Below are 14407 nucleotides of genomic sequence, written 5' to 3' on the forward strand. Positions count from 1 at the left end.
GTTCGCCCAGCACCTCTGACCAGCACAACGGTTCGTCCAGCACCTCTGACCAGCACCACAGTTTGTCCAGCCACTCAGACCACTACTCAAGCAAGTGAGCATAAGATGATCACCTGTAGTTTATGCAAAAAAGACATTGTTTTGGAGCATTTCTCTGGACATCTCATAGACTACCATGTCGAAGAGAGTTGTGACCAATGTGGCACAATAGTTCAGGGTGCAGTTGGAATGCTTAAGCACATTGAAAATGATCACCATTCCACCAGTGCTGCAGATCAAAGAATGACAACTGTGGTGCCACCTCCAGCTCCACTCAAAGAGGCATTTGCAACTCATCCTGAAGAGCGACAAGAAGCTCCACGAAGTGCTCCTCACACATCAACCACGCCTGAAATCAGCATAAAGCCTCCAGAAGTGAATTGGGTGAGTTTTCTCCCCAAGCAATTCTGTAGAGTTATTAAACCAGCAGATCAGAGGTGGATAGCGCAGTGTCTTTATGACAGTACAGGACAGCTGAAGCAACAATTTTCCCAAAACTGGTTTCATCCACCAAGTCCTGGCAAGCCTGGAACTTCACCTCCTGATCCAGGCAGCTATTTCAGGCAGCGAATGTTTCTGTGGGCACCAATGCGGATGTGGGGCATTCCTATAAAATGCACTGCATGTAATATGAAAATGCACCATTCAGGGATCTACACAAAAGTGAGGGAAGTCATTGACATTGACTCCAGGTATTATCTCATTGGAGCAGACTACCCTCGCTGTAGCAAGTGTAGGATTCCCATCTGCCCTTGGAGTATGGAGGTGCTACAACAACTTGATCCTTCCCACAGAAACAAATTCCCGGCTGTCCTCACCACTCAGCTTGCCCTTGACAGGAAATGCGTGACTTTGTTGAAGTCAAGGACTGCAGGAAACAGCTCAAGTTACTTGCAGCAGTCCCTACAAGAAATTCACAGTGAGGAGTGGGCAAGACGAACTGTAGAATACCTGTCAGACTGTGAACTTCACAAAAAGCGTTGTGCCCTGATCCAGTCTGAGGCAGTCTATCAGCGGCCACCACCTTTCAGCCCCTTACCCCTGGCCCAGTGGTTTGAAACCGTTCATGCGAATGAGATCCTTGGTCATCTTGACGAGCTAAAGGGTGTCATTACCTCAACATATGGTAGAATCCTGAAGCTTGATTCTACAAAGAAGGCAAGTACACATATATTTATGTTATATATATATATATGTGTGTGTGTGTATGTGTGTGTGTGTGTGTGTGTGTATGTGTATGTAAATATATATATTTTTTGCATTGTGTTTGTATAGATCACCAAAAAGCTTGCTGGTGGCATTGCAGACACAGCTACATGGATGACCAACATTGGAAACGAGTTTGGCCAAGTCCTGAATTGTGTCCTGACCACTGGTGAGGGAGCTGGTCTGGATGAACTGTGTCAAGGTATAGTTAAGCGCTACATGGATGCTGGGGAGGCAGAGCCAGAAGTGATTTATGTTGACAGGGATTGCTGCAGTGAGACAGGTGTGTGACAATCTTTCCCTACCAAGAATTCTGTCAATTATTTTTTTTAATTTCACTTCAAAATTGAAATAAAAAAAAAAAATGATTCATTGCTTCTCTGCATAAATTCACTTATCGTTTCTCATTGGTACAGGTGTAACCCCAGTTCTCACCTGGTTTCGACCATGGAAAACCAAAGTGAGACTTGATATTTTCCACTTCATGAGGCACTTCACTTCTGGTCTTACAACAGAGCACCATCCACTGTTTGGCACATTTTGCTCCAAGTTGTCCAGCTGCATTTTTGAGTGGGACAAGGATGACATCTGTCAGCTTAAAGCAGCAAAGAAGGCAGAGCTTTTAAAAAAACATGGCAGCCATATTCCATCTGAAGCCCAAGTTCTGTCAAGCATCACCTCCAGTGAGCTGGCCAAACACTGCAGGAGGAGGACTCGTGGGGTTGAAGAAACGCGGTCAATGATACAAGGATTGCTGGACTCAATGTGGGAACTGACAGACACCACAGGTTTGCGTCTCATAAATCCAGAGAGCATGACACATGTGTGGGAGGTACAACAAAGGCACTTGCCATGCATCCAAGATCCACCTGGTGTACAGCTTTATACAAAACTGGGCACTGGGTTAAAGGGCGACAAGGTCTTGGATGTTCTGAGGTGTGGCAGAGGGTCCTCTTCTCTGGAGAGCTTCCATCACCACCAGTGTAATTTTATTCCAGGTAAACTGAAATTATGTGAAAATATCATATTTGTTTAAATAGATCTTTCACATAAATCATTTGTTATATTTACATGGTTGCTGTTGAATTCTTCATCTTAAGAAACTCGATGTCTTATTCGTTTATCACTGGAAGATTTCCTAAGGGTGAACATGTGATTCATTATTTACTAAATGCAATTAGTATTTTTATGATCATTTTGTCTTTATAGGGTGGCGATGCAATGCTCTGCACACACAGATGTACATGCTTGAGGGTGTATCTAGATGGAATGTCAACCGAGCATATCAAGCTGTCGACATGAGTGGTACATCACAGAGTAAAATCTATGATGTACGTCTGATGTCTCAAATGAATGCCTTCAGCAGCAGAGTCCTCGGATGTGCCCTCCTGCCAGAATTCACACCCCCTGGGAAACCCACCGGTAAGATTCATCTAACTACTTGCTTGATGATAGACAAACATAGTCAGGGTTTAGGTAGCAATGCTTTTTCAGAGTTTATTGAGACAGACAGGGAGTCAGACACTTGGATTTGTCATTATCTATGGTATGTGTGATAAAAGGCATTCCGTATGGGTAACAAAAGGCATTTAACGATGGACGTCAAAGGTGTCAACAGAGGTCACTACAGATGGGCTAATGACAAAAGGCGTTGTCCATGGGTAACAAAAGGCATTAACGATGGACATCAAAGATGTTAACGAAGGTGGTGGCAAAGTTCACTACAGGTAGACTAATGACAGAGTGTCTGTGCACGACACATTCTTTATTCAATCTTTGAAGACTTAAACAAAGGATATAGTGGTCATAAGATAAGGTCATAGACAAAAGACATCACAAAATTAGCACAGAGCGTGTCAAGATATATTCAAAATATATCACTTGATAAACAAAATGTGTTATTTAAATATTAGCAGATGGATTACAATCCAAGTTGGCAGTTTGACCAAATCTAACGTGATATCACTGAATGTGAGGTTGTAAATTTATTCAGTTTAGTTTGCTTTCTTCTGCCTATGTGATTTTATTTTTCTTACTCAGTGCAATTTTCATGAGCGATTTAAATTAATGGCAAATAATTAACAATAGATTGTTTGTTAAAAATGTTACATAGTCTGATCTACTTCTCTTAATTCAAAAAATATTTAATGTTTTTTATGATAGGTGAGCATATTGCTGTGGAGTACTTGCTGGCACAGTCCAACAGAGGGGATCTGCTGGCTCCTCTGCAGCATGCTGAAATAGGCATCACTCTGCCAGAGGTGCAGGCTGAAGTTCAGGAGGATGAGTGCCTGGATGTCACAGTCTGTGATGTGACTGATATCAGTGTAGACACTTCACACACCTCCAGCAGCCTTGACATACTTGCTGACTCCTCATACCAGGTAATGTGACTTTTTTTTAGGGAAAGTTAATTTACAGTTGCTCTTTATGTTGAATTGTCACATGAATCTACAGGTTGTAGATTCTAAACAAAATCTACATTTTGTTTAGAGTTTTTGTAGTTTATTCCTGACTAACAATGCATAATTTAGGAAACCAGTCTTGGAAGCAGTGGCCCTCATCTTACTGACAGTGACACTGAGGATATTTACTCTGGTGTGCCCGACGCATTGGCTCCGGTAAAATGGCTAAAGTTTTATAATCTGTAAATTGTGAAGAATAATTTATCAGTTTTTTTTACCGAAATTAAGGATTTTTTTTTTAACAGGATAGTCGTTGTGATTCAAGGGGTGTTCTTGGATGGGAGGCAGTGGATGACTTGGCAGGGTACCTTGTCAGCCTCAACCGCACCATTACTGCTTTATCAACCAACGAGATAGCAGAGATCTTGCGACTGTATTCCTGTCTGCATGCCATGGACCAAATCCCCTCCAGATATTCACTTAAATCCAAGAAAAAGACCTTGCCAGGTCCATGGAGAGCTTCACGGAAGCGTAGTGGCTCAGCCCCTGGTCAGCAAGCAGCTGAGAGGTGAGTTGACCTTTAGTGGATGCACACATTTTGTAATTTACATACAGACTGTGGAAGTATATTTCTGACAGTTCTCAAAGGAATTGTGTAAATTATCATGTCACAATAGCAATTACCTTTCTTAATTGAAAACTGGCAGACGCATGTTCGTGTAAACAAAAATAAAAAATAGTCGTATGTGATTTGCATTTTCTGAAATAATATTCTGTATATTTTGGTGATGCTGTTATTGAAACAATTGTAGTGATAGGATATTGATCATGCATTACACAAACAATGCATCTGTTTATCCACAGACTGTTCATGACTCATGGCCAGGCTGCCCAGAGACCTGATGCCAACAGGATTTCTGAATGTGTTGCCCTCAAGCTTTTGAAGGAATACAGGGAAGCAAGGAATAGGCCTAAAGACAACAAGGGAAAAACCTTTCCTATTCCACAGGCAATCGTCATGACATACAGTCACATCAAGCAGCTGCTTGAAGACTGCAAAGAGCTGCTGGACCGGACCAACCTGGTTTTAGTAACCATAAATAACACTACAGTTTCTTCTTGGTGAGTTGGGCTTCTGTTCTCTACACTCAGTTCAATGATGAAAGCTTTGCAATTTTTTATTCTAAAATGGATTTGTTTTTTCAGGCTGCTTGATCGGCAGAAGAGAACTGACCGGGACACCTTGCTACAAGGAGTGGACCTTCCCCAGCAGATCAGTGTGGCAAAAGATTTACTGCCAAAACCTAGAGGGCTCCCATCAACACCTGTTCAACATGGACATGCTGTCATTGAGTTCCAGGAACCTGAAAATCTTGAGGGTGAGGCAGTAATTCGCCGCCGTAAGCATGCAAGAACAGAGACTACAGCGTCACAGAGTCAGGCAGCAGGTGAACCCTTCTGGCCTGGGGTCCAGCAAGATCCTGATTGGTTTAACTGGCCTGGGTTTTCAGATCAGCAGGGTCATCATCCATCAGCGCCAGGACCTCTGCCTCAGGGTTGGTCATCCTTTCCGCCTGCTCATCGGCCGTCAGCTCCAACACCACATTCCCAAGAATGGTCCACCTTTCCACCTGCTCACCGGCCATCAGCTCCAACACCACAGACTCAGGGGTGGTCATCCTTTCCACCTGCTCATCGGCCATCAGCTCCAACACCACAGACTCAGGAGTGGTCATCCTTTCCACCTGCTCATCGCCCATCAGCTCCAACACCACAGACTCAGGGGTGGTCATCCTTTCTGCCGGGTCCTCAGCCATCAGCTCCAGAACCGCAGACTCAGGGGTGGTCATCCTTTCTGCCGGGTCCTCAGCCATCAGCTCCAGTACTGCAGTTTCAGAATCGACAACGTGCATGGAGACTGCGAAAGGCAGAGCAAGAGGATCAAGAGCGTGTGGCAAGAGGGGAGCCACCAAGGAAGCGGCATTCTAAAGAAGGCTATGAGTACAAATGCAAAATATGTGGTCAGTCAAAAAACAAACTTACTGGCCACACTCAGGTGAAAGGAAAATGGTACTGTCCAGCATCTGGGAAGACCATTGAGCAGTGGAAAGCCTCTCTATAGTCTATTTTGTAATGACTTTTGTAATTTTGTTTAAAAAAAAAAAAAAGACTTGTAATTTTGTAAAAAAAAAAAAAAGTTTTGTAGTTATGACTTGTAATTTTTGTAATGACTTGAAGTTTTGTAAAAAAAAAAAAAGACTTTTGTAAAGAAAAAAAAAGACTTGTAATTTTTTTTTTTAAATTGTAATTTTGTTGTTCTTAATAATAATTATTGTTCTTAATAATAGTAATATAATTACATAGTAATAAATAGTTATTATTGTTATTAATACTTGTGCTGTTATTAAGTAAAGTTTTTAATTGTTTAAAGGGAATAAAGTTTGTTTGGAGAAATAAGTGTCCTGTGTGGTAATCTTTTAGTTTAATGAAAGTGTACAAAGAATTTAATATTAAGTGTAGATATATTCTTGTTGAAAAAAACAGAATATTATTGGTATGTCTCTTGATTTGGGAAAAATAAGGTGAAATAAATCTGAGCGTTGACCTTTCAGTAATTTTTTTTGAGTAAAATCTAGTAGGAGAGTAAAAAAAAAAAAATCTCCTCCTCGTCCCCCCCCTCCTCCCTCCTGCCTCCTTCCTCCTCCCTCTTCCCTCCTCGCCCCCCCCCCTTTTTTTTTCTTTCCCCCCTCCAGGCAGCTCCTTTTGCCCTGGCTTTGGCCGAGTGGTTAAGGCGATGGACTAGAAATCCATTGGGGTCTCCCCGCGCAGGTTTGAATCCTGCCGACTACGGCCTTTATGTTGCTTGTGGAAGGGCAGTTGCGACCTGGTCCATGGTGCCTGTTCCCCAAATAACAGAGTAGATGGAAATCCTAGTACCTAGTACGTGTCCTCAACGCCAACTGAAACTCGGCACAATAGGCTGTGTCGATGCCCTGCAGGTGCTGCTTTTCGTTAACCGACTACTATGACTGCTTTCACTGACTGACCCAAGTGCACTTCCCAGGCGTGTGTTGGCAGCCTAAGTCGCGGGCATGGTCCACGACGCAAACTGTACTCACCCATAGCGCGTCAGGATGGTCGAGCGCTTAAATCCAATTGCATGTGGACTCCAAAGGGGAAGGCGGAGCTTACAGGTCGGCCGTGTTTGAAGCCGTGAACGCTACTTTTGTTGCGCAGTCTCCCGGGGACTCATTTAAGCCTGTGGCACATACCGAGTGTATAAATCTACAGAGTTCCAATTCCACCCAGGACTGCTGCTAACCATGGGATTAGCTGAATAATGCGCATTTGGAGCACAGAACAGGAAGAAGCAAGCAGGCTGACTGGCATGGAAACTGTGGCTGAAGACAGAGAGACAAGAACTCGGTGAGGCAGGGAGCCCCTTGGCATTCCTACGGTCAGGCCTGATTCAAAAGAACGGGTGCTGTCCACTATAGTAAGGAGGAACGCTCCTTCGAAGGTAGTCAGGACTAGACATACGCTGGGCCTCTTGTTCGCTGATTGAGGCTTGGGGCAGGCGCGGTGCTTTTTCAAGCAAGATCCCTTGGCTTTCCCACTGTCGGGCCTAAGGGAAAAGCAGCCTCCCTGTCGGGGAATCGAACCCCGGTCTTCCGCGTGACAGGCGGAGATACTGTCCACCATACTAACGAGGAGCACCTGGCTGAACCCTTGAAGGCTGTGGAGACGAAACTGTGACGAGACGTACGCCGGGCCTTCCCCAGGGCAAGTTGAAGCCCGATCACAGCGTGGCACCCGAAGATATTGAAATCAATCTTGTGCAGCTGTCCAGAAGAGTTCGGTCTTTCTCCTCTTCTAAGACAAAAACTGCTGTAGATCAGAGGATTAGCTCAATAAGGTTTGTTGGGAGCAGAGAACAGTCAAAAGCAAGCACGCTGGTTGGCATAGAAATTGTGGCTGAACCATCTGAAAATGAACAGGAAGAATCAAGCAGGCCTGATTTAGAAATAGAACAGAGGAGCTGCTGTCCACTGTACTAAGGACGAACTCTCTGGGCATGCTTTGAAGGCAGTTGGGACTAGACACACGCTGGGCCTCCGCCAGGGTAAGCTGACCACGGGGGAACCCTCCTCGCTGCTTTGGATTCTGAGCTGCATTTTCACGCACTGGCTCGATTTTACAGTGCTGCCCGGAGATGATTGCCGAGTGAACCAACTACACTGCCTTGTTGTGTTGTCGATGGAGACTCTGTGCATAGTCCCAACCTGGAGCTTATGAACTTTTGGACTGAGGCCTACTGTAGCATGTTCAGCAATCGGAACAAAAAGAAAGGAAAATCCATTCCCGGCAGAGGTTCGAACGCTTAACAGCAGGTCTGAGCTTCTTTTTGCCCGAACATGGGTGGAAATTGCTCATTGCTCTCGATTACAAGGTTAATTTATACTACTGGCTTGATACCGACCACGCTGCCTCGTTGTGCTGCTGTTGGACCCTGTGCATGGTCCCTACATTAAGTCACTTACCATCAAAAGAAAGAGCTTTGGAACGCACAAAAAATAAATGTATCGATTTGTGAATTAATAATTAAAGGGGGGGGGGGGGATGGGGGGGCAGCCAGTCGGAGCTTGTGGTCGTGGCCGAGTGGTTAAGGCGATGGACTAGAAATCCATTGGGGTCTCCCCGCGCAGGTTTGAATCCTGCCGACTACGGCCTTTATGTTGCTTGTGGAAGGGCAGTTGCGACCTGGTCCATGGTGCCTGTTCCCCAAATAACAGAGTAGATGGAAATCCTAGTACCTAGTACGTGTCCTCAACGCCAACTGAAACTCGGCACAATAGGCTGTGTCGATGCCCTGCAGGTGCTGCTTTTCGTTAACCGACTACTATGACTGCTTTCACTGACTGACCCAAGTGCACTTCCCAGGCGTGTGTTGGCAGCCTAAGTCGCGGGCATGGTCCACGACGCAAACTGTACTCACCCATAGCGCGTCAGGATGGTCGAGCGCTTAAATCCAATTGCATGTGGACTCCAAAGGGGAAGGCGGAGCTTACAGGTCGGCCGTGTTTGAAGCCGTGAACGCTACTTTTGTTGCGCAGTCTCCCGGGGACTCATTTAAGCCTGTGGCACATACCGAGTGTATAAATCTACAGAGTTCCAATTCCACCCAGGACTGCTGCTAACCATGGGATTAGCTGAATAATGCGCATTTGGAGCACAGAACAGGAAGAAGCAAGCAGGCTGACTGGCATGGAAACTGTGGCTGAAGACAGAGAGACAAGAACTCGGTGAGGCAGGGAGCCCCTTGGCATTCCTACGGTCAGGCCTGATTCAAAAGAACGGGTGCTGTCCACTATAGTAAGGAGGAACGCTCCTTCGAAGGTAGTCAGGACTAGACATACGCTGGGCCTCTTGTTCGCTGATTGAGGCTTGGGGCAGGCGCGGTGCTTTTTCAAGCAAGATCCCTTGGCTTTCCCACTGTCGGGCCTAAGGGAAAAGCAGCCTCCCCGTCGGGGAATCGAACCCCGGTCTTCCGCGTGACAGGCGGAGATACTGTCCACTATACTAACGAGGAGCACCTGGCTGAACCCTTGAAGGCTGTGGAGACGAAACTGTGACGAGACGTACGCCGGGCCTTCCCCAGGGCAAGTTGAAGCCCGATCACAGCGTGGCACCCGAAGATATTGAAATCAATCTTGTGCAGCTGTCCAGAAGAGTTCGGTCTTTCTCCTCTTCTAAGACAAAAACTGCTGTAGATCAGAGGATTAGCTCAATAAGGTTTGTTGGGAGCAGAGAACAGTCAAAAGCAAGCACGCTGGTTGGCATAGAAATTGTGGCTGAACCATCTGAAAATGAACAGGAAGAATCAAGCAGGCCTGATTTAGAAATAGAACAGAGGAGCTGCTGTCCACTGTACTAAGGACGAACTCTCTGGGCATGCTTTGAAGGCAGTTGGGACTAGACACACGCTGGGCCTCCGCCAGGGTAAGCTGACCACGGGGGAACCCTCCTCGCTGCTTTGGATTCTGAGCTGCATTTTCACGCACTGGCTCGATTTTACAGTGCTGCCCGGAGATGATTGCCGAGTGAACCAACTACACTGCCTTGTTGTGTTGTCGATGGAGACTCTGTGCATAGTCCCAACCTGGAGCTTATGAACTTTTGGACTGAGGCCTACTGTAGCATGTTCAGCAATCGGAACAAAAAGAAAGGAAAATCCATTCCCGGCAGAGGTTCGAACGCTTAACAGCAGGTCTGAGCTTCTTTTTGCCCGAACATGGGTGGAAATTGCTCATTGCTTTCGATTACAAGGTTAATTTATACTACTGGCTTGATACCGACCACGCTGCCTCGTTGTGCTGCTGTTGGACCCTGTGCATGGTCCCTACATTAAGTCACTTACCATCAAAAGAAAGAGCTTTGGAACGCACAAAAAATAAATGTATCGATTTGTGAATTAATAATTAAAGGGGGGGGGGGGGGAATGGGGGGCAGCCAGTCGGAGCTTGTAGTCGTGGCCGAGTGGTTAAGGCGATGGACTAGAAATCCATTGGGGTCTCCCCGCGCAGGTTCGAATCCTGCCGACTACGGCCTTTATGTTGCTTGTGGAAGGGCAGTTGCGACCTGGTCCATGGTGCCTGTTCCCCAAATAACAGAGTAGATGGAAATCCTAGTACCTAGTACGTGTCCTCAACGCCAACTGAAACTCGGCACAATAGGCTGTGTCGATGCCCTGCAGGTGCTGCTTTTCGTTAACCGACTACTATGACTGCTTTCACTGACTGACCCAAGTGCACTTCCCAGGCGTGTGTTGGCAGCCTAAGTCGCGGGCATGGTCCACGACGCAAACTGTACTCACCCATAGCGCGTCAGGATGGTCGAGCGCTTAAATCCAATTGCATGTGGACTCCAAAGGGGAAGGCGGAGCTTACAGGTCGGCCGTGTTTGAAGCCGTGAACGCTACTTTTGTTGCGCAGTCTCCCGGGGACTCATTTAAGCCTGTGGCACATACCGAGTGTATAAATCTACAGAGTTCCAATTCCACCCAGGACTGCTGCTAACCATGGGATTAGCTGAATAATGCGCATTTGGAGCACAGAACAGGAAGAAGCAAGCAGGCTGACTGGCATGGAAACTGTGGCTGAAGACAGAGAGACAAGAACTCGGTGAGGCAGGGAGCCCCTTGGCATTCCTACGGTCAGGCCTGATTCAAAAGAACGGGTGCTGTCCACTATAGTAAGGAGGAACGCTCCTTCGAAGGTAGTCAGGACTAGACATACGCTGGGCCTCTTGTTCGCTGATTGAGGCTTGGGGCAGGCGCGGTGCTTTTTCAAGCAAGATCCCTTGGCTTTCCCACTGTCGGGCCTAAGGGAAAAGCAGCCTCCCCGTCGGGGAATCGAACCCCGGTCTTCCGCGTGACAGGCGGAGATACTGTCCACTATACTAACGAGGAGCACCTGGCTGAACCCTTGAAGGCTGTGGAGACGAAACTGTGACGAGACGTACGCCGGGCCTTCCCCAGGGCAAGTTGAAGCCCGATCACAGCGTGGCACCCGAAGATATTGAAATCAATCTTGTGCAGCTGTCCAGAAGAGTTCGGTCTTTCTCCTCTTCTAAGACAAAAACTGCTGTAGATCAGAGGATTAGCTCAATAAGGTTTGTTGGGAGCAGAGAACAGTCAAAAGCAAGCACGCTGGTTGGCATAGAAATTGTGGCTGAACCATCTGAAAATGAACAGGAAGAATCAAGCAGGCCTGATTTAGAAATAGAACAGAGGAGCTGCTGTCCACTGTACTAAGGACGAACTCTCTGGGCATGCTTTGAAGGCAGTTGGGACTAGACACACGCTGGGCCTCCGCCAGGGTAAGCTGACCACGGGGGAACCCTTCTCGCTGCTTTGGATTCTGAGCTGCATTTTCACGCACTGGCTCGATTTTACAGTGCTGCCCGGAGATGATTGCCGAGTGAACCAACTACACTGCCTTGTTGTGTTGTCGATGGAGACTCTGTGCATAGTCCCAACCTGGAGCTTATGAACTTTTGGACTGAGGCCTACTGTAGCATGTTCAGCAATCGGAACAAAAAGAAAGGAAAATCCATTCCCGGCAGAGGTTCGAACGCTTAACAGCAGGTCTGAGCTTCTTTTTGCCCGAACATGGGTGGAAATTGCTCATTGCTTTCGATTACAAGGTTAGTTTATACTACTGGCTTGATACCGACCACGCTGCCTCGTTGTGCTGCTGTTGGACCCTGTGCATGGTCCCTACATTAAGTCACTTACCATCAAAAGAAAGAGCTTTGGAACGCACAAAAAATAAATGTATCGATTTGTGAATTAATAATTAAAGGGGGGGGGAATCAGGGGTAGCCAGTTGGAGCTTGTAGTCGTGGCCGCACCCTGCGGTGAATGGACGGCAAAGCATGTCCTAACGAGTCCTAACACACTTCAAACGATTCCTAACGGAAATCCGAACAATTCCTAACACAAATCCTAACAAATCCTAACAGATATCCTAACAATTCCTAACAAGTCCTAACAAATCCGAACGGCGAGTCCTAACGAGTCCTAACGGGGCAAAACGCTCATTGGCTGAAACAGGGAGTTGGGGCGGGGATAACCTCTCATTGGCCGAAGCAGGAGGTTGGGGCGGGGATGATCTGTCATTGGCCGAAGCGATATCACGTAACTTGCGTGAAGGAGGTGACTTTAGTTCGCGATCCTGACATATATATTTACCGCTGTGACAGACATATTTACACATATTTAGTCTCCTTTCGGACCTTTCGGCAACCTATCGGCACCGTGCAGGTGAGTACAGTCTTTGATTTGGCTAACTTTATTGTTCAGTCGTTGGTTAGACTATTTTATTATCTGTTTCGTCGCGACGAACATTTATATCGATTTATATTGATCCGCTTTTGCTGGGCATGATTTTACTTATACTATATACTGTATAGTGAAAAAAAATCAGTTATTAGGCTGATGGTATCCTAAGTCTGTGGATCCCATCCTAAGTCTGTGGATACCAGTGTTAATGTATTCATTAATAGAGTCTTCGGAGCACTTTTTTTTTACGTTGCCAGGCATGTAAATGTATAACTTTTTTTTCTATTATAACCGCGTGTTCGTGCCAAATTTTTGCGTTTAGAATAAAGGCCAGACACGTCCCTCTCTATATTTGGCGCGAACACTCGGTTGTAATAGAAAAAAAAGCATTTACATTCAGATGTCTGGCATTTGGCACACACTATTATCCAGAGCAACAAAAGTGCTCTGAAGTCTCTATTGATGAATACATTAACACTGGTTCAGTAGGTCACAGACTTAGGATACCATCAGCCTAATAACTAATTTTTTTTCCACTATATTTTCATTTCAATATCTGATTTTTTTCACTATATTTTCATTTCAATATCTAATTTTTTTTACTATATTTTCATTTCAATATCTGATTTTTTTCACTATATTTTCATTTCAATATCTGATTTTCTTCACTATATTTTCATTTCAATATCTGTTTTTTTCACTATATTTTCATTTCAGTATCTGATTTTCTTCACTATATTTTCATTTCAATATCTGAATTTTTTCCACTATATTTTCATTTCAATATCTGTTTTTTTTCACTATATTTTCATTTCAATATCTGATTTTTTTCACTATATTTTCATTTCAATATCTGATTTGTTTCACTATATTTTCATTTCAATATCTGTTTTTTTCACTATATTTTCATTTCAATATCTGATTTTTTTCACTATATTTTCATTTCAATATCTGTTTTTTTTACTATATTTTCATTTCAATATCTGATTTTTTTCACTATATTTTCATTTCACTATATGTCCTACTGTGTACGATTGTTTATTTGATAAACACATTCTCTGTGTACATGTTTCCTGACCTTTGTACCCTGTTATTTCATATTTGTAGATATGACTAAGACGGGTAAACCAGACACTTTTTGGCATGACATCATGTGCAAGTATGCCCAAGGGAAGTACCACTTCACAACAGGCAAGAAGCCGGGGTCAAAGAAGTGGAAGGATGTATTGCATTCCATCAATAACTGTCCATTACACAACAAGACTCATAGTCACAACATCTTTGGGCAAAGTATCATTTGCAAATGCGGTTATCACAAGGTAGGTTATGATAAACTTCCACTGCCATTACTAATTTTTTAAAATTTCTTCCATGTTTTATTCTTCATAGCAGAATTTACTGTCAATTAAAAAATACATTGTTTTGTTTAAAAATTCACTGGCATACTTTATGATCTGTGGAAAACACTAATGCTTTTTTTTTTCTTTTTTTTTCAGTCAACTCAGCAGACAGGGAGTCAGCCAATACAAACAGCCCCTCAGACCAGCTCAGCAACGCAGCCAGCACCTCTGACCAGCACAACGGTTCGTCCAGCACCATCAGTTCGCCCAGCACCTCTGACCAGCACAACGCTTCGTCCAGCACCATCAGTTCGCCCAGCACCTCTGACCAGCACAACGCTTCGTCCAGCACCATCAGTTCGCCCAGCACCTCTGACCAGCACAACGGTTCGTCCAGAACCTCTGACCAGCACAACAGTTCGTCCAGCACCATCAGTTTGCCCAGCACCTCTGACCAGCACAATTGTTCGTCCAGCACCATCAGTTCGCCCAGCACCTCTGACCAACACAACGGTTCGCCCAGCACCTCTGACCAGCACAACGGTTCGTCCAGCACCTCTGACCAGCACCACAGT

The 14407-nt window shown here is 45.2% G+C and overlaps 5 non-coding genes across 5 annotated transcripts; 3 read left to right on the plus strand and 2 right to left on the minus strand.

Moving 5' to 3' along the window:
- The first annotated feature begins 6415 nt into the window (after window positions 1-6415).
- On the plus strand, window positions 6416-6503 carry trnas-aga (transfer RNA serine (anticodon AGA)). The gene has a single exon. It is a non-coding gene; the product is annotated as a tRNA-Ser (tRNA).
- A 1792-nt stretch (window positions 6504-8295) lies between these two features.
- trnas-aga (transfer RNA serine (anticodon AGA)) lies at window positions 8296-8377 on the plus strand. The gene has a single exon. It is a non-coding gene; the product is annotated as a tRNA-Ser (tRNA).
- Window positions 8378-9168: 791 nt separating this feature from the next.
- trnad-guc (transfer RNA aspartic acid (anticodon GUC)) lies at window positions 9169-9240 on the minus strand. The gene has a single exon. It is a non-coding gene; the product is annotated as a tRNA-Asp (tRNA).
- A 933-nt stretch (window positions 9241-10173) lies between these two features.
- On the plus strand, window positions 10174-10255 carry trnas-aga (transfer RNA serine (anticodon AGA)). Its single transcript has one exon. It is a non-coding gene; the product is annotated as a tRNA-Ser (tRNA).
- Window positions 10256-11046: 791 nt separating this feature from the next.
- Window positions 11047-11118, minus strand: trnad-guc (transfer RNA aspartic acid (anticodon GUC)). The gene has a single exon. It is a non-coding gene; the product is annotated as a tRNA-Asp (tRNA).
- Between the last annotated feature and the right edge of the window lie 3289 nt (window positions 11119-14407).

The sequence above is a fragment of the Hemibagrus wyckioides genome, linkage group LG12 (genome assembly GCF_019097595.1).
Source record: "Hemibagrus wyckioides isolate EC202008001 linkage group LG12, SWU_Hwy_1.0, whole genome shotgun sequence".
In the NCBI taxonomy this organism is placed as follows: Eukaryota; Metazoa; Chordata; class Actinopteri; order Siluriformes; family Bagridae; genus Hemibagrus; species Hemibagrus wyckioides.